Below are 21,162 nucleotides of genomic sequence, written 5' to 3'. Positions count from 1 at the left end.
TAATTTGGCATGATTCTGTAAATAAAATAATGTGGACTACAATGAACAGTAAATATTTAACATTTTTTTATGAGCTGCATGTAGAACTTTTCACAGCAGATCAGTATGGGACCATTAAACTTCAGCATTTTTATTACTGCAGCATTCTTTTTCTTTTGCGTTATTTTTATTACGGAGTATATTAGTATACATAATACTTTGTGGATTCTTTGAAAAGCATTCTGCTATTAACCATCTGGTCATGTAACAAGGCATGTCTGTGACATTGCAACCAAACACAATGGTTGAGAAACATTGAAAAACTCTGAGAAAGTACAGATGTGTGTCAGAATACTTCAGTGTAACACTAGTTCTTTGAAGAGATGAAACTAATGGTAAATTGTAACACTGGGTTTTGCTCATCTTAATGCAGATAAGAAATTCGATCAGGTGTGCCACAGTCTCTGTGAAGACCACTGCTAGCCTCATGTCAGCATCTCTTTTGAAGATTTTTTTCAGTAGGCAATGAAACAAAATGCATGAACCAATAATGACAAAAAGTACTGTTTTGTACCTACCATAAATGCAGATGTTCGAGTGTGTACACTGCTGCAGTCATCACACTTGGGTTATCCTGCCGTCAGGCGGTCCCGCAGTTGGCCTGTGTTCCAAAGTCTTGGTCCGGCGTCGGTTGCTGTCGCTTCTTCCCTGACGTCAGTGTGCCAGGGATATATAAGATGCAGCCGATGCCATTTTCTTCAGTTTTTCTTGCCCCAGATGTCAGGTGCCCCCAAAACGGTAGGCAATGTAAATTGCTAATAAAACATTCATGAGAAAAACAATCAAATACTTTATGTTACCAGCAAATACTTCCCATAGGCAGCAAGGGGTAGAATACCAGGGTAAGTAACAGCAAGTAAGAGGGAAAGGAGGAAGGGTAACCTGGACTGCAGTAGTGTATACACTCAAACATCTACATTTATGGTAGGTACAAAACTGTACTATGTTCATCGTGTTACACTGCTGCAGTCATCACACTTGGGTAGAATCCCAAAGCAGAGGTAGGGTGGCTGGTTCTATAAGGCATTAAGAGTGGCTATAAGGCCCTGCAGAACTGCAGTGGCAAAGCCAGCTCTGGATTTAGAGTAAAGAATCAGATGGTAATGCTTGGTGAAGGTATGTACAGAACTCCAAGTTGCTGCTTCCAAAATGTCCTTGGTAGGTACTGCTCTGAGGTAGGCAGTTGAAGTGGCTGTTGCCCTAGTGGAATGAGACCTAATGTTGTTAGGTGCAGTTTTCCCATGATATGTATAGCAGAAACGTATGCAATGGCCTATCCATTTTGAAATGATCTGTTTAGAAATGGCTTTTCCCTGTGTTCTTGCAGCATATGATACAAACAATTGCTCAGTTTTTCTGAAAGCTTTAGTTTTATCCAAGTAGAAGCGTAACTGCCTGTGTATGTCCAAGGAATGCAGTAGTCTCTCCCCTTTATTCTGTGGATTTGGATAAAAAGTTGGCAAGTAAATAGTTTGGTTTAGAGACACACTTGATACCACCTTTGGCATAAAAGTAGGGTTTGCTCTTAAAGACACCCTGTCTTGGTGGAATATGATGAAAGGTTCCACTGCCATTAGTGCCTGTAATTCTGAAATTCTTCATGCTGAGGTTATTGCCAGGAGCAGAGCAGTTTTCCAAGAGACATATTTTAAGTCTGCTGAGTTAGCTGGCTCAAAAGGAGGTAAAGTTAATTTCTCCAAAACAAAGTTGAGGTCCCAAGTTGGAGTTGGTGCTCTACGGGGCAGTCTTCTGTTTTTAGCCCCTCTGAGGTACTGTTTTACCATAGGATGAGGAAGAAATGGTGGTTCTGTGTTGTAATTAGCAGAGATGGCAGAGGCATGGATCTTAATTGATGAAAAGGAGAGGCCCTTGTCCAGCATCTCAGTCAAGTATTGTAGTCTCTGAGGAATATTTGGGACAAGAGGGTCAAGGTTGTGAACCTGGTTCCAGGCACAGAATCTCTTCAATTTATCGGAATAGGCTTTCCTGGTACTAGGCCTTCTGGCCTCCAGAATGACATCCATAACAGCTTTGGAGAGATGCATTGTTTGCTTGACTAAAGAATTTGCCATGCAGCCAGGTTTAAAGTCTTGAGCTGGCCGTGCAGGATCTGATTGTTTTGCTGAGTCAGAAGTTGTGAGATTTGAGGCAAAATCCATGGTGGTCCTTGTGCTAAGTTCTTTAAGATTGGGTACAGGTGCTGGTGTGGCTAGTCCGGGGCAATCAGGATCATCTTTGGCCTTTCTTGCCTGGCTTTTATGAGTACCTTTGAAAGGAGAGGCAGTGGTGGGAAAGCGTATACTTGTAGATTTTTCCAGCTGAATGAGGGCATCCACTTTCCAGCTTGTGGGTGGTAAGTCCTTGTGCAGAATTTCTGTAGCTGGCAATTCATTGGGGATGCGAACAGCTCAGTGTCCGGGCTCCACCATTTCTGTGTTATCATCCTGAACATTTGTGGATTTAATTTCCACTCGTGCGGATGCATGATGTTTCTGCTTTAGTCTGCCAGTGTGTTTTTCTCTCCTGGCAGGAATTGTGCTTGCAGATAAACTTGATAGGTTATAGCTGTGTTCCACAAGGTCATGGCTTGTCTGCAGAGGGGATATGAATGAGTGCCCCCTTGCTTGTTTATGTACCACATAACTGTGGTGTTGTCTGTCCTTAGAAGAAGTTGTCCTGGATGCAGAAGGTCCTTGAAAGCTATAAGGGCATTTTGTACAGCTAGCATCTCTTTTTGATTGATGTGAAGATGCCTTTGTTCTGCGTTCCACTTGCCCTGAATACATTTTCCTGCCATGTGTGCTCCCCAGGCGTAATCCGAAGCATCTGTTGTCAGTGTTTGCCTGGCTGTGGGTTGAGTGAAAGGCTGTCCCTTGTTGAGGTGACAAGCTTGAGCCCACCATCGAAACTACTGTTGAAGGCAAGGAATAAGTGGTATTACTGTTTCCAAACTGTGACAGTGTTGAGACCAGACACTCTTTAGGCACCATTGTAGTTTCGTCATATGCAGTTTTGCATATGGAATTAGTAGTATGCAAGATGCCATGTAACCCAAGGCCTGCAGAATTTTTCTTGCAGGGAGTTGAGTCTTTGTTGCCATTAATTGGAAATATTGAGTCAGTTGTCCTTGCTTGTCTGGCATGAGATAAGCCATCTGGGCCGTTGTATTTAAGCTGGCACCCAGGAATATTATCTCTTGTGAGGGCACTAGTTTTGATTTCTTTTCATTTACTGTGTACCCTAGGCAAATTAGCAGTCTTTTTACAAATGCCAGATGCTTTAGAAGAATGTCTTTGCTGTCTGCTTGAATTAGGCAGTCGTCCAAATATGGGTAAATTTGAAATCCTTTTTGTCTGCAAAATACAATTACTCATGCCAGGCATTTTGTAAAGACCCTGGGTGCAGTAGATAAGCCAAAGGACAGTGCAGAGAATTGGTAGTGCATTGAACCTGCTAAGAATCTGAGGTATCTTCTGCAATTTTGTCTGATAGGGACATGCAGGTATGCCTTCTTGAGGTCCAATGTTACGAGCCAAGCTTTCTTGCCCAGCATGGGAAGAAGCTGCTGTAGTGTCAACATTTTGAATTTTGGAACATCGAGGTAAGTATTTAGAGAAGAAAGATCCAGAATGGGCCTCCAGGCTTTGTCCTTTCTGGGAACCAGAGTATTGAGTAAAATCCTTGTCCTTGCTCCTGTATTGGTACCTCTTGAATAGCTCTCATGTCCATGAGTGCTGTAATTTGCCTTTGAGCCTCTGCCCATTGATTTGGTGGCAGATTTGGCATTCCTTTTAACCTTGGCAGAGTGTGAAAGCGGAACCTGTAACCTTGAGACACAATATTGAGAACCCATTTGTCTTTGATGATTAATTGCCAATTGTGACTGAAAAGTGTCAGTTTTCCCCCCCCGAGGGGGCTGCCAAGAGAGAGATGCTTGGCAGCTGTAGTGGGAAGTCATTGGGTCTGCTTTTTATAAGGTTGAGGCCTGTCTTCCCCTTCTTTCTGGGTTGAAGTACCCCATTGTCGAGGCCTGTAAGTACCTTGTGGTTGACCTCTGCCTCTTGGACGTCTGTATCTGCCCCTTTGAGGTCTGTCTGAAACTGGAAAGGACCAATTCTTTGTTGGCCAATTTCTGCTAAATCGAGGAGGCTGAACCTGTACGAAATCCTTCATCATTTGCATAGATTTTGCCTTATCCTCCATTTTCTTTAATACCTCTTCTGCCTTAACTCCAAATAAAACATCCTGCTGCAAGGGTGCATCCAATAACTTTGCTTTAACATGATCTGGTAAGGTCTGTTCTTTTAACCAAGCATGCCTTCTAATGATGGACCCTGTAAGTGCTGCTCTACAGGAGGCCTCTAAGGAATCAAAACCACATTGCAAAGTATGTTTTCCCACTTGTTCAGCTGCATGCAATAAATCCTGCATTTCCTTATAGTTAGGAAGATCTGAATTTGGAAGCATTTTTTGTTTCAACTGAGACATCAAATATTGCTGATATTTAAGCATGTGAAACTGGCAATTTAGTGCTCACATTGCTAAAGTTGCAGATGTGTATACTTTATTTCCCCATCTGTCTAATGCCCTGGAATCTCTATCAGAGGGGACTGGATTTTTTGCTGTAGAGGCCTTTACCCCTTTGGGACCCTGGGAAATAGTTTCAGGGTCAGCAACAGGGCTTTTATACAGGAATTTGTGAGAGTCAGGGACTCTGTAATATCTGTCTGGCTTAACTGGAGTTGGAGGTAAAGAATCAGGATTTAAGATGGATTCAGCATACACATCATCCACAATATCCAACACTGGCGGAATAGCAAGGGGTCTGTGTTGAGGTAATAACAGGAAATCTGTGAGCCTTTTCTTGGATTCTGAGTAATCCTGGCCCTCCCAATGGAAATGCTCCCACATGGTATGTAAGGTTTCCCCAAAGGAGTAGTCCTCTGGTGGAGAGGCTGAAGGAATGGATTCCTCAGCATCAGAATCCTCAAAAGGGGGTAAAGAGTATCCTAAGTCTGAGGATGAATCTGAGGAGATAGACACCTGGTCGGATGAGTCATAGTCTGCATCCTGTCTAGGCCTTTTATCAGGAGGAGGGTGGGACCCCCTGATAAGAGTAATTAGATCTTCAGCCATTTTGAGCATCTGTTTCTTAGGCATGGAGGCCTGTGCTGGTGAATGCTGAAGTAGTTTCTTTGGTTTGGATTTAGCAGAAGATTTAATGGTTAACTGAGTAGGCCTGAAAACACCCTCTGAAGCTGCGGGTTGTTCAGCTACTCCGGAGGCCTCAGAAGGGTTAGTCTTGGTAGGTCTGAAGTCTGGTGTATCCGAAGGCCCAGCCATCTCCACATGGGAGTCAGATGCGGCCTGTGGTTCTAAAGAAGCGGTCATCAGGGGCTGCGAAGGCACCTCACTGAAAACCAGAGAACCGGCAACTGGCCTAGCAGAGGCTTCGTCGTCAGTTTTGGGCCTCGGATGCCTGTCCTTGTCTTTGCACTTTTTGTGTATTCTGGTCGTCGGTTGTTCTGACGGCATGGTGTAATTGAATTTGCTGCCAAAATAATGTCGGGCAAAATCAAACAGACGTTTAATAGTGCGCTTGTTAAACCTAGCACAAAACTGACAACCAGTGACGTTGTGGTCTGGGCCTAGGCATGCGATACAATAGGAATGAAAATCCTTATGAGGTATTTGCTTCCCAAAAGAAATACAATTATTAACTTTTACTGACATCAGTCTGAGGCAAGAAAGTTTCCCCAATGGGGTACTTAACTTTGTAGAAGACTTCGGTTCTGGATTCGGAATGAAAATCTCAGGAGTCGGCCGACCGGCACTTGCGAACTGCTTTTGCATCAGGCACCGCGGCAAGAAAGACTGAAGAAAATGGCATCAGCTGCATCTTATATACCCCTGGCGCACTGACATCAGGGAAGAAGCGACAGCAACCGACGCCGGACCAAGACTTTGGAACTCGGGCCGACTGCGGGACCGCCTGATGGCAGGATAACCCAAGTGTGATGACTGCAGCATCTTGCACAGCTTCTTGCATTATTTTCAATTTAAGTTTTTTTTTTTTGGTGGTGGGGGGGGGACGAAATGCCAAAAAACAGGGATACATATTAAACATTGCTTGTATAATTTTGGAAAGTTGCTAGAATAAAATGTTGTGTTACCACCATCACCATGCATTTCACTGGCAAGACTTGAACCCAGGACCCTGTGCACTACAGTCAGAGCAACATACCACTATGCCAAATCAGCAGTTTGTTTCCTGAAAGATAGGAAGACAAACTTAAATGGCTATCATTAGGTGAATTCAGTTCTCACTTCTCACCATAGCTCTCAACTCTTAGCACAAAAAACCTGGACAAAGCTGGGGAATACAGCTCCAAAATAGGGACAAATTTCAAATACTGATCTTATAAACTTAGAAAATTGATAGAATAAAAGGTTTTGTGTTACCATTTATTTTCTGAATAATATGAAGTCTGAAATTCAAATGCCTGTCATTATTTAATGAATTCAATTTCAATCCTTCAGTGAATTGTCACAAAACTCCTGAAAATCACAATGTTTACGAGGAACAGATAAAAAATATGACACAAATTCACAAGTGGTGTCAGCTAGGGACATTAGGCTCTTTTTACCCTGTACCCAAGGTACAGGGTTTGAGCCTGATTACCTGGTTTGAGCCTGAGTACCTCTAGCCACTAGGTGTATTACAATGGGGTCTCTCTCTCTCTCTCTCTCTCTCTCTCTCATACACATACACACATACACACACACACACACACACACACACACACACACACACACACACACACACACACACACTGTATCCATAGTAAATCTAATGTTGCTCCTCATAAATGATCTCATTGGTTGCATATAAATACATTTTGGTGCAACTACTGAAACAGAAAAAATATGGCCACCATTTTCTCCACTTCACAATGAAAACAAAGAAAAATCTTTAAAAATGTATCTAATCCATTTTTTTAAATTAAAAAGCAGGAGGGAGTTAATACATAAAACAATACCAAATGCATTTAACAAGAAGGCCAGTGTGTGCATCACTATATGCATGAATGAATGCATAAATGCTGCATCCAAAATCTAACCTGTGTGACTTTAACCCAAATGCATATAGAAGGCAACCTATCACACTGATGCATTATTTAAAAAGGCAAAACATTTGTGAAGACTGGTAGAGAAGAATGAAGGCTGCCAGCCTAGTCAAATAGAATTTGATACATAATTCTGGCATTTGTAAATATAAATCTAAAATACAGGGTTGTTTCTTAAATGAAAAGAAAACACTGTAAAATGTGAACTTCAAGATTGTAGCAACATTGCCATCTGCTGTAAGGAAAACTAAGCCAAACATTTCAAATTCTCTTTGAAATTAAAATTATGTTTTGAATGTCCTTTGAAGTTAGAATTTGGAGTCAATGAATCTGGAGTAAGCATCCTGCCTATTGTTTTAAGGCTAAAGTTAATGACCAGAATTTACATGCGAAATGGCCTTTATTGTTCCAAGTGTAAAAGAATGTAAATGTAGTTTCTATGGCCTGGGAACCAGGAAAGTGTAAACAAATGATGTAATATTTTATCAGAACTGCAGTTTGAATTTAAACAGTTGTTGTGTCTTTCGGCTTTTCCTGGTTAGGGGTCACCACAGCGGAACTCCGGTCTGCTAATGATTGGCAGTAGATTTTTACGTGCCGAGTTGCCAGCCCTGACGCACAACATGCAATGAAGGTACGCCCATTCACGCATGTCTCCACACAGAAGACGCTCTAGCTGAGAATTGAACCAGTCAACGTCTTACTGTGAGGCGACAACGCTACCGCAGCACTTAGATTGGATTATCTCCAATGACAAACCAAATTAGAAAAATGAATACCTAAAATAGGGTACTAGTTCCAAAAGGAACATGTTTTCTTTTTAAATTATGCCACTGTATAACTGCAATATATCATGTCATTTGTAAGCAGTTCATAATTCAACCATGGTAGGGAAATTATGAACCCCAACATTATTCCATGATATATTTCATAAGGAAGTTTATACAGATGTCCCTTCACTGCTGATAACTATATACAGAATGTTATTTCTTAAAATACATGCTCTGTCTACTACTATTTCTTGCTTTCATGGGCTGCATTCAGACTCTCTTGTGCTGACTGCCTCTTTTACAAAGTTCTCTATGGTGCTGGCGATCCTGGACACATACACACTGTCCTGCCAGCCATAATAAACTGTTTCTTTCAAATGTCCTTACCAGAATTACAAAATGTCCTTGGCAGAATAATGCGTCCTTACCAGAATCTGTTCCGTTCCCGGAAGATCATTTGCAAGTCCTCCTTGGCAGAATAAAGGTAGCCGTTCCTGGACAATCATTTGCAAGTCCTTGGCAGAATAAAGGCAGCCATTGTAGCCGATAACTGTTCTCGCTCGCAGAGCATTTGAACAGCCCTTGTCGCCCAGATGGAAATGCGTGCATGTGAGCCCTTGAGCTCAATTTCGATAGGCTGGTAGCCCCAACGGCACTGACGTCATTGCGCAGATGATGACGTCAGCTGAAAACACAAAAAACCCCATAAAGTGGAAAAAAATCAGAAATGAAGGGGTACCACTCGGAAATCGTGGCACCCCATTATTTGGACCCAAAAACTTGGTAAAAACTGATATGGCTGGGGGGTATGGCACACACCACTTCTCCTCTCCACCTCAACCCTGTCATTCTTACCGGACTTTCTTATAACAACTATTTTGCTATATAATGTAACTCTGGGCTACTTTCTGATCTTTCCTGTATCTGTATAATAACCACATTTCTGATATCTACTTTTACTCTACTGCTCATCCAGAGTTTTTATGTTTGGACAGACAGACATCCTTCTTAACATCTCCTGTTCATTTCCTTTATTTCAGATTCTCTATTCATGTAAAAAATGTTTTTGCTGTTGTATAATATTTGTAAACAAAATCATTTTATCACCGTATTACATTTAATGCAATATGTCTGAGTTTGTAATGTAAAATGTCTTTTGCAATAACATTGTAATGTGTAATAGCTGTAGAATGCTTTTTTTGTGACATAAAGGTCAAGGATGTTGCTACCTCTAGTGGGGGTAAGAACGAGCAGGTCCAGGGCATTGGAATTAATGAATTCCAGGAAATATTGGGCAAGTGTATTGGTACATGAGTAGTTTTCCCAGTTAATGGAGGGGTAGTTGAAATCACCCAGTATGAGAGCACTAGGTTGGACCCTAATATTCTCCATGGTGCTTAGGATCATGGAGTGCGAGTCTTGGGACATGGTTGGGGACCTATAGCAGGCTACAACCTGAATCACTGTCTTACCCAATGTTAGCTGCACCTGAAGTATCTCAGATGCGTTATGTTGGGCTACCAGTCTGGAGGTGTGCACATCCTTTATGAATATGGAAACACCACTGCCTTTAAAGCTTCGGTCCAAGTTCTGGAGCTGAAAGGTGTGGAATGAGTTATTGGCTGGTAGTGCAGGGGTGCTTTCTGCTGCCTTGAACCAGGTCTCTGTTATGGCACAAATGTCGATGTTCTCCATTTTAAAGAGTGCTTCAAGTGAGTGCATTTTGAGATTTAGACTTCTAGCGTTTAGCAGCATGACCCGCAGATTGCATGTTTGTAGCTGTTACGGTGGTAATTTGGTCTTTGGAACACCGCCTACAAAAGGCACTATAGGGGTGACAAGAGCCTTGGCCAGTATCTGGAAGCCCAGAGATGACAGATGCAGGCCATCTCTGGCAAAGCGTAGCTGACTCCAAGTCAGACTGCCGACCAGTCACGAGTGGAGTCCCACAGGGGAGTCACACAGGGTTTGGCCCTGGCTCTTCTCCTGTTTGATATCTACTTCTCTGAAGTCCAGGCCAGCATGAAGGGACTCTGGCTGACAAAGTTTGCAGACGATTGCAAGTTGGGAGCTATTATTAACTCCCCAAGTGATGTTGACATCCTACAGAAAAGGCCTCACTGAGACCAACGACTAGTGTCAGGAATCATGGCCTTAAGGTCAGTGCCAAAAAATGTGTCATCATCCCCTTTGGGAAAAACTCGGTTCCCATGAATTACCACATCGATGGTTGTCTGCTGAACACAGGAGTTATAAGAGATCTGGGAACACAGGTTGACAGCATCCTCTCTTTTGACCACCACATTGCCACTGTGGTCAGAAGGTCCTTCTATGTGGGCACATCTCATTACTAAGGGTTTTGCATCCAGGAAGAAAGAGGTCATTGTCTCCCTCTACTCTTCTCTCATTAGGCCAATGATTGAGTACAATGCCCCATTTGGCATGTACCTCACTAAACACCTGCAACAACTAGAGAGGCCAGAAAAGTACCTCACAAAGAGGATCCTAGGCCTTAAACATTTGTTCTATATGGACAGACTTAAAAAACTCCAACTATTCTCTGTCTCATATCTCCTACTTAGAGACAATCTCTGCTTGACTTACAAAGCCATGTTTGACCTAGCTCTGTTAGAAATGCTATATCTAAAGAAATCCCAATCCCTCTGCACCACACGATCCAGAGACCTCAACCTCATTACCACAATCAACAAAGCATGCTGGAGGGACAGGTTCATAACCCAAGGACTGCCCATGCTATGGAATAGACTTCCCATACATGTCAAGCAGAGCACCTCACTGGTCCTCTTCAACAGAAATCTTGAGTGGATGGGAAATATAAAATTCACCCCAGGGATCACACCAGTGTCTTTACTCGACAGAGGCACTGGGAACTAAGGTGGGGGTGGCATGATGCCAGGGTAATCCTATGGGCTAGGCTTGTAAAGGCTCCAGGGCCATTAGCCTAGTACACACCTATGAACATAGAAGCAGAAGCTTTTTTTTTCCTTTGGGCCTCCACTGAAAATGGTATCTTTTGGGTCCAGTCAGACTTTCCTATTGAAAAAAATGACAATAAATAGAATAGCTGCCTATCAGAGGTGTGACACCTGATACTGCAGGTCCTGACACTTTTAAATTAATGTCCATTTCTGACAAAAAGAGTGTATTTCAAACTTGCTATTACACTTTTAATATGTTTTTGTGAGGGGGTATTCACCAACACACTGCATCGCACAACATGGTGGCTGTGCATCTCACACTCATGTTATTTATATGCACTAACTCCCAGATCTCTGTACTTCAGAGCACAGGGAACAGTCTGAGATAAATTATGCTCCCCTACTTGCACTTTCAGTGTTCCAAGGGCTGCAAATACAGTCATACAGTCCTCAGACTTTCAAAGAGCACCCCCCCCCCATTTAAAGTAAGAAATTGCAGGCTCTTGTTACTGCATCAGGCTATTTCCTAAAATATCTAAATACAACAAAAAATGTTAGCTGAGTAATATACTACAACAATATGAAAACATAACTATTACCTTTAGGGAAGGATACTAACAGTAACTAACATCTGTGTAGATTCTCAAATAGTATTACTATATGCAGGGAAGGAGAGCAGTTACAGGATGTACAGATATGCCAAAAACCTATCCTATTCCTGGACAATGCATCCACCTTATGGTGTTTTTGTAAAGTTCTAAAAAGTAGAAATACATGTGGCATCTTCTAAAATGTTTTTTGAGGAAACATTTCAGAAATGTGTTGCTGATGTAGCGATTGTCACAGCAAAATAAGCTGTTATTGTGCTTTGAAGGGATTTTACTACATTTGTTGCAGCAAAACGAAATACAATGAGCCATCCATTTAAAATTAGTATGTTTATTGACTGGCAGTTCTACTCCTTGTTTGAAAGGAGCAAAGACTTAATTTTTTTCTTAAATCATTACTTATTGTTACATAGTATCTAAGTTAAATGTGAAGATCTAAACAAATGGTGCCTTTCAACAGGCTGATAGTTTACAAGACTGGCAGTCGACTGGGCTAGATTAGAGGCAGTACAGAAACTACCTTTGTTATGGAAAACATTTACTTTCAATGAGACCACGTCACTATGGAATATGTGGCCTAAACGTGACTAATTCCAAAATCCTTCTGCTGATGAATCTGCTGGTTCGGACTGAGGTAAGGTTAACTTTCAACAAAAAGTATAAATTTGAAAGAAGAGACGTGTCTTCTTGGAGTGCTTAACTGAGGGACTCCTTTAAGAAAGGTCTTGACAGAAGAAGGAGCTGCTGTTTAGAGAATGGTTGGCATACAGGCAAAGAGAATGTAAAAAATGTGCAGATGAGTAAGCCAAAATAAAAAAAAAAAACAAATAAGAAATTTAATAGTAGTATTGCTGCAGGACTTAGACTTTGTCACACAGACAAAGAGAAAAATCTATTTCACTTCAGTACTTAAGATATTTTTGTGTTATGTTTTGCTTCCATTAAATGTTTTAAAACTCTAAGGAAAAGGAGTTGTTTTTAGGAATACAAATTATGTCCTTCATACTGAAAGACTCAGAGTTTTTGAAAATGTGATATATAATTTGATCTGTTGTTGGGCAAGCGAGGACCTTACGTCATGACAGTAAGGACTGTGTCTGGATTATGCACTCATCCAGGCAGGAATAAATATGAATGGCCATGTTTCTGCAATAAGCAATAACTGGAAACAGACACTTTCTACACACCCTGGGTAGGTAGCCAGACCAAAAGGCAAGAAAGTAAACTAATAGTGGGATCCCCTCATCTCAAATCTGAGAAAGCATTTGTGGTCTCTATGAGGTAAATTTGGAGGTAGGCATCCTTGAGACCTAGGGTGACCATCAGAATGTGAAGGAATAATAGCAGCAAAAGGGCCTGCAATGTGAACATTTAGAATTTTGCGGCCTTGTGAAAGTTGTTCAGCTTTAAAAGGCACATCCCACTGAGCTGAAGGTCCATCATGGGCCTTCAGGGCACTAAGAAGAGACTTGAATATAATGCCCTGTTTGGGTCAGGACTTGGTACTGGTTCTATTACACTTAGCTACAGGAGATCTTGTAGAATTAGTCTTACAAAATGAAGAAATTGTGGAAATATCAGTTTTCATAGGTTCATAGGTTCATAGGTTCATACTAGGCTATCTGCCCGAGGGCATTTACAAGCCTAGCCCATCGTTTTGTGGCTTACGCCACCCCTTTAGTATGGGGAACTATACCCATTATTTTGCTGTGCCTCTGTCGAGCAGTGACACTGAGGTAATCCCTGGGGTATATCTGCGATCTCCCATCCATTGGTCAAGATTTCTCTTGAACAAGGCCAGCGAGGTGCTCTGCCTCACATGTACCGGGATTTTGTTCCACAGCATAGGGAGTCTTTGGGTGATGAATCTATCCCTCCAGCACGTCCTATTAATAGCCGTGTCAAGGTTTAAGTCTCCCGCCCTTGTGGCTCTGATGGATCTAGGTTTTTTGAGGTGAAGCATATTCATCAAATCTGGGTTTGACATGGCCTTGTATGTTAGGCAAAGGTCACCTCTGAGCAAGCGTGGCGACTGAATAGAGCTGGAGTTCTTTCAGTCGGGCAGCATAGGACAGATTTTTGAGACCCTTTATCCTTTTGGTGAGGAACTTTTGTGGCCTCTCCAGCTGCTGCAAGTGTCGGGTCAGATACATTCCGAATGGGGCATTGTACTCAATCATTGGTCTGATCAGTGGCTTTGGTGACTGTTTCGAAAAAGTCAACCAAGTTTAAAAGGCATGATCTGCCTTTGACAAAGCCAAACTGGGTTGGATCCAAAGTCTGCAAATTCCCTATGTCTTTATTTATGAGGTCCATTATGATCCTCTCCATGGCTTTGCAGATAAGGCTTGTCAAGCTAATGGGCCGGTAATTTCCAGGGTCGGTGGAGGCACCGCCTTTGTGAAGTGGTACCACAGTTGCAGTGCGCCACTCCTGGGTAATGATCCAGAGGTAAGACTTTGATTAAACAGCTGTCCTAGCTGTGGGTTTAATTCCTCATTGAGTTCATGGAGCACACAGCCGGGGACACCATCAGGTCCCATGGATGCTGTGTTTTTGCTTTGGAGAGAGCAGTTCTCACTTGGGCTGGAGATGTTTGGGGCTGCAATCGTTTGGTATAGATATCTCTCCTTTTGGGGAGGGGAGAAGTTTGCACTGAACCTGTCAGCCAGTATGTTGGCAATGTCTGTAGGATCAGTAATCTTCACATCATTTTGAACTAGCTCTGAGCATATCTGGGAGTTTCCTCCCAGGTTTCTAACATAGCTAAAGAAGGCCTTATGATTGTCTTTTGAGTCTTTAGCTATTTTTCTCTCAAATTTGCTTTGGATGATTTTATGAGAGCTCTTAGTTTTTACTTATAGTGATCAAGGGTGTCTTACCTTTTAAGGATTTTGCTCTATCTTGTAGTAGCTTCCTCCTTTTGTTGTAGAGTTTGTTTATGGCTGGGGTCCACCAGACTGGACGCTTGCCTTTGGTACAAAGAGTCTTTGTTTTGCTTGGGATTGCCTTATCCATGCAGTCCTGCAGGTGCTGGTAGAAGGCATTTGTAAGTGATTCAGCGGCTTGAGTACTGTTTTCCGGCTCGGGCCTTAAAGGAGACCACACTAGTCTTTAGAAGTGTGAAGTCGGCTTTTGAGAAGTTCTTTACTGTGGTCTTTTTATTTCAGGTGGGGTGGGATGAGGACGTCCAGCGAGATTAGTTTGTGGTCTGATCTCACCAGTGAGGGGTACACCTCCGGTGTTGAACATTGTGCTCCCATGTTCGTGATGATGAGATCAAGTATGTTATCTCCTCTTGTGTGGATGGTGACTAGTTGTTCCATGGCATTTGAGTTTATGAATTCCAGGAACTTTTGGGCTACGGTGTTTGGGCTTGAGTAGTGTTCCCAGTCTATATTAGGGTAATTGAAGTCACCTAGTATGATGGTGTTTGGTGATACATTTATCCCCTCTAGTGTTTTCAGGAAGGCCATGTGAGGTTCCTGAGTTTGTGAGGGTGACCTGTAACATGCTACAATTTGCAGAGCAGTCTTGCCTATGGTTAATTGCACCTGGATGGTCTCAGATGCATCGTGCGTTGCCACCAGTCTTGAGGTGTGGGTGTCCTTGATGAATATGGATACCCACTCCCTTCTTGGTATTGTCCAGATTTTGGGCCGGAACGCATGATATGAGGTAAAACCTGATAGCGCTGGGGTGCTCTCAGGAGCCTTGAACCAGGTTTCTGTCACAGCACAGACATCGATGTTCTCCATACTGAGAAGGGCCTCGAGTGCGTGCATTTTGAGATTTAGACTTCTGGCATTGAGCAGCATTACCCTTAGTTTTTTCCCTTTTTGTGTTCTAGGGTGGTAGGTTTAGAATTTGAGCCTTGCCTAAAAAGGCACTATGGGGTGGCAAGAGCCTTTGCCAATATCCGAATCCCAGGGTGACAGGTGCAAGCCGTCCCTTGAAGCAGCGTGGCTTGTCCAGCATGTCATCCCAGGCAGACAGACACTGGATCCCCTTTGAATGACACCAGTGTTTAAGCCAATTGTTAAAGCTGATCATCTTATCTCTGTATTGTGGCATCATTCTTGGTGAAGGTAGGATACTGCTCAAGGTCAGGGTCATACCTGTCTGGGCTACATAATCAGAGAGCTCCTCAATGTCTCTTTTCATGTAGTCCAAGGAGGTACATCTCAGGTCGTTTACACCAGCGTGGACAATGACTGAATCATATTTGTACCTGCTGTTGAGAGACCTGAGTGCTTGCGTTATGTGGCGGATTCTAGCGCCCGACAGGCAGCTTACTGTGACCTTCTCCTTACTCAGTCTGGTGAGCGGACGCCAGTGTGTCTGACTATGGAGTCACCAATGACTAGTGTGTCTGGCATTGTGTTTGGCCTTAAGGGCTGTGACTGTTTGACACTCTGACTGTGAGGTCTATGTGTTGCAGGTGTTGTGTTCTGAGGTGGTGGTTGTTTGGGTGTCTGCTTTGGTGGCCTCTGCTGTTTTGGTAGATTTTGATCAGAGCCTCCGAGTATGTCTTTGTGTGTTTATGTGTATGATTTGAGGTTGTAATGGTAATATGTGAGACTGGGTCTATAGTGTGTGTGGTAACCTTCTCCTCCTGACTGGTCTTGCCAGTCCTATGTTGAGAGAGCTCAGCCTCCAGTTTGGCCGTATAGTTGCATCTCTCGCATGTATTTGTGTTTTGTGGGAGGAGGAGAGGGTTGTCTGTGTACATGAGGCAATTGTAACATTGCCTCAATATTCCCAGGTTCACCAGCTGAGCAGGAGAGGACACTAGCAACTGATCCCTCGACATGCTAGAAGGAATAGACAAAAAACTTTAAAAAGATTCCGGGGACGTGGGTGACCGAGAAATGGGGGTTGCCTTTTGGGGTACTATCTATGACAAGAGTGCCGTATCAAGGTAATAAGTACTGTAGGAGCAAGTGCTACGTTTAACAGATAGAGAATAGTCTACTTGGAGTCAAGTAGAGATGATCTTTTAATTATAGGATACGCTGATTAGATCAGTAGTATAGTTCGAGGAAGGTAGTTTTAAGGGAAAATTTGAAGAGTGGACTTTAGGTAGCCCGAATAGTTTAAACCTGCTTAACCGGCGCTGCCCTAGTGTGCAACAGTAGCAACTCCGCCTAAATCGGGCTAAATCGTGCTAAAGCGTGCTTTATAGCAGGGGCTGGAAAAGACAGGAAATGACCCAAATTGGCCAACAAACCACAAGTCACTGCCCTAAACCACTCCTCTGAGGACAAATGAAGGAGTTATGGAAATGACCCCTAGTGGCCAATAAAACTACAGTTTCAAGTCAGTAACCACCTCTCCGGGGCAGGGAAGCTGCTCAATGTTAGTCACTGCCACTGATAAACACAGAGACCCTCCTTCAGCCCAAGCAAAAATGGCCTCACAGAAACTTTCAAACAGTTCAGGAACAGCAAGCCTGTAACTGAACTTTTTAACTCTCAGAAAAGTGGGAAAAAGCAAGATTTTTTTTGTTTTTGTTTTTACAGAGATAGCAGAGGTTCACAAGTAATATCAAGTTATAACAGTGCAGTAAATGACCCCACACAAGAGTGCTAGGTCAAGGACAGAAAATATGCAAGTTTTAAGAAAAAAACGATTTAAAATTAAGTGCAAACAGGAAATTCAGCAAACAGCTTTTGGTTGTGCTCTAAATACAGCTACTAATACAGAAATCAAGTTTAACAAGCCAGAAAATGCTCAAGCTAGGCAGCTATGCAGAAAAACTTAGCAAATAAACAGAGAAAAAATACTTAGGAGAGATGGTTGATGAGTTACCAGTTAGACCACATAAAGAGAAAAATCAGGACTTAGGCTTATACAATGAAGTTTGTAACCCTGAGTGGAATTTATGTTGATAAATAAACAACACTTTCAATGAATGTCACTCTTCTGAAACCAACCTGCTCAAACCACTTTCATTGAACTTCAGAGTAAGACTTTTTTCTGGAGGCAAGCCCCCTGCACCCTTCTGTGTGAGAGGACATCCCTACATTATCCTACTCTGGGGTCATACAACAGTGGAGAAAAGTGGAGGTTGAAGGAGGTATAAGCCTAAGTCCTGATTTTTCTCTTTATGTGGTCTAACTGGTAACTCATCAACCATCTCTCATTGAAAATACCCTATTGGGGGTTAAACAGTTCAGCCTCCTATAGAACAATATGGAGGATGCAACCATTCATCTTTCCAAACCTGACATTCTGCTTTCCTTGCCTAATGGATTGATGGCAGAATTCTGAGGAGCTGGATCCCCTTTCATGGCTGCTGTTGATACATCAGGGTTATACCTGGAAGTCGCTAACCACAGTACCCAATCCCTGGGCAAGTGGAAAATCCTCTTCAACTTCCTGGTGTCAGGGCTAGGGATTCTGTGTTAGGGCTGTTCCAATCTACCTTGACAGCATCTTTACTGAAATTTACCAAAGGTGGGACCACCTAGGAAGTCTTGGGGAGAATCTGAAACTTACTGCAGTCTTCTGTTGAGGAAAACGATTGAGTCTTCGGGCCTTCCCCCTTTTCCTGCATTATCTATCTTCAAATTTAGGGTTGTTGTGAGTGATTCAAGGGAACCTACGATTTCCTGATTGTCCTGGTCAGCGATGGGTAATACTGCTGGTGAGTCAGTGTGCTCTGATTTGCGCAGGTATTTAAGCATTCTTTTGGGGAGTGACTCCAAAGACCCTGCACATAAGGAAGTTTAGTGACTTCTTATGTAACAGATAACTGCAGTTGTTCTCTGGGTGATGTCTGCAGCATGATCAGATCTGATTCAGTATGCCTACCTGGCATCAAACGTGTATACTGGGCCTGCTACAGCTTCTACACTGGTGAAGTCTGCTGTAATGACATCAGCATGAAATGCAAAGACTACTTGGAAAGATTCCAGCATGACCTTGTGTTGTGGCACATACTGGGCTATCATGGTGAGTGGAGTGGAAGCTCTGTGTGAATCACTGTGGCTGATGCAGGTGGGTAACATAAGGCAACCAACATCAGGTAGACAAGCAAGGCCAGCATCAGAATCAAACTTCCATTCACATGCACTACCTGCACCCTTGGATCAGGTTCTAAGAGTATTATCCAAACTCAAGAATACTAGTTTCATGGGTCCATACAATATGCCTGGCATATTTCTTGGCAGTATGAAGCGGCTTCACTGACTCAACTACTAAATTTTTTCAGCTTCAATCTTGATATGGGCTTTGTGCCAGAAGTGTGGAGAACAGCTGTGGTCAATCGTTTCACAAAGAAGGGACCAGACTAATAAGTGTTACCACTTTTATTTGTAAAGTAATAGAGTGCATCATCATGGAACTTATGAACAAAGATATTAGCAGCTTACAATCCATGGACCCAAACCAATCTGGGTTTGTAAAAGGAAGAGCTTGCCTAATAAATGTAGAAAAAATATTTGAAAAAATTACTGAGGCACTGAATGGAGGTTACTCCATACACACTGGTTATCCTGATTTGGCAAAGACCCTCAATACTATTATAATCAAACTAAACATAAATCCTTAAACAAACCACTGGAAATTGTACTGATTCCTAGAACCTAATAGATTAGGATTGGAAGCATGATGTTATCTAAAGGGATCATTACCAGTGAGGTCTTCCAGGGATACTTCTGTATGGTATTTACTTCTCTGAGGTTAAGGCTGATGTTAAGGGTCTGTGGCTGACTGCAGAAGATTGCAAACTTGATGAGATCCACTCTTCAGAGTCTCTCTGATCTTCCAAGAAGGCCCAACACAAACAAACCTATGGTGCCAGGGCCATGACCTAAAGCTAAATGCTAAAAAAGTACAGTACTGTGTCCTTTGGGAAACACAAACATCCATACATATAGCATACAAATGACCCCTCCCTCAAAAATGGCACTCCTTATAGAGTTGGGCAATTTGTAGCCAGTAACTCAGTTCCACTGATCAACTTGTACATACTATTATCCGTCCTTCTACCTACCCCAGCTGATCATCAAAAGCATACTGTTTAGACCCAAGGAAGTCATTAGGCCCATAATAGAATATAATGCTCCCTTTGGCATGTATATGTCCAAAAATATTACCTCAATTGAAAAACACTAGCGCTTCCTCATCAAGAGAGGTGAAAGCATGATTTCCATGCATTACTGAGATTAACTTAAAGCATTATCTCTCCTTTTAGTCTTGTGCAGACTCCCATGGGGTGATGTCTGGCTTGCCTACAAAGCTTCAAATGATGCAGTCCTGTGTGACCTCCTACATATTTGTACACCATAAACATTCTTCAAATGATCTAAACTTTCACAGTAACCTAAACAGAGCATGCTGGCAGGGTAAGTAGCTCTTTCAAAGAACTCCATTCCTTTGGCACAGATTTCTACTTTATATTACGCAAAACAACTCCTTAACCTTTTTCAAACACAACCTAGTTGGGTTGTTGGGTATCTGTAAATTTATCCAAGAACTTGCCCCACTATCACTCTTAGAAAGGTGGAGTAAGCAGTGGAGTTTGTGTTGGCTAATCTACAAATCAGCCACACCACCAATGAGACATTAATAATCTATGAACCTATAACCCATGAACAGATCCTGGTTCATACAGCACCAAGTACTGCATCTCTGTTGGCAAAGTATAGCTGCTAAGGTGACATCAACATTGGTCTGACCTGCCTAAGGAGTGGCAATTTGGAATTAAGTTTGCAAAAGTGTCATTGAGGAGGCGGCTTTGGATCCAGCACTTTAATTGCTACAATACATTAGTGACTTATAAAGATGACTGCAATGGGGAGAGCAAATTCTGGTGTAGATTCAAAACTCCCTACATCACCTCAGCAATGCTTGCTAAGCCCTAACCTTGCCCTCACCCGAATCCTAACCCCACACTGTACCCTAAAAAAAACCCCTTCCTGTAACACTGCTATTACAGAAGACATCCTCATATACACAAGCACACACCAACACACACTATAAACATAAGATCTTACCTCTTCACTAATTCCAACCCTAATCCTAGAATACACACATGCAAACACACAACTGTACTCTTACCTAACCCTAAATGCCTAAACACACACATTCACACTCTAACCCCTCCCAATCACCATTCACAAGTTTTGAAGAAACAGCACTTCGACATATCAGACATTTGTATATCTGGACATCTGACAATCTCAATCACCTCTTGCGTTTGTTGAACATAGCAATGTCGACAAAATGCACGGTAACCATTGCAACATACTCATACAGTTTTAATTTCCTACTGACCTACTTATTTAACTCATCTAATTGAGCATTATATAATGATCCCAAAAATACTACTTATCTTTATGAAATATTCTTCCCTAATTTTGTAATGATCCCATCCCCAAGACTTTTCTTTCCTTTACTATATTCAGTACTTCATTTATAAATGGTTTAATTTTTGATTTGCACTCACTTGTGATTGCTTCTTTGGCTGCTAATATCATTAAACTAAGCAAGACCTTGCTACTTCTACTAGAAAACTGTAATGAATACTACACTTTGTACAGACTAACTAGAAGATATGTATTCTGCATCTTACTGTATGTATACTATTGTACTAATTATTGTATATTGCTTGTATTTTTGTGGAGCTTTTCTCCCCGGGCCTACGCTGAAAATTGGCTTCTGGCCCAGTTGG

The 21,162-nt window shown here is 42.3% G+C and overlaps 1 protein-coding gene across 1 annotated transcript in view; it reads right to left on the bottom strand.

The window, feature by feature from the left end:
- ACACB (acetyl-CoA carboxylase beta) overlaps positions 1-21,162 on the bottom strand; it is a 1,510,375-nt gene that overhangs the window by 4,283 nt on the left and 1,484,930 nt on the right. The window lies entirely within an intron of this gene.

The sequence above is a fragment of the Protopterus annectens genome, chromosome 4.part0 (assembly GCF_019279795.1).
Source record: "Protopterus annectens isolate FY-2018-M chromosome 4.part0, PAN1.0, whole genome shotgun sequence".
In the NCBI taxonomy this organism is placed as follows: domain Eukaryota; kingdom Metazoa; phylum Chordata; order Ceratodontiformes; family Protopteridae; genus Protopterus; species Protopterus annectens.
Note: the sequence above shows the minus strand (reverse complement) of the source record. Positions and strands in the feature narration are given on the sequence as shown.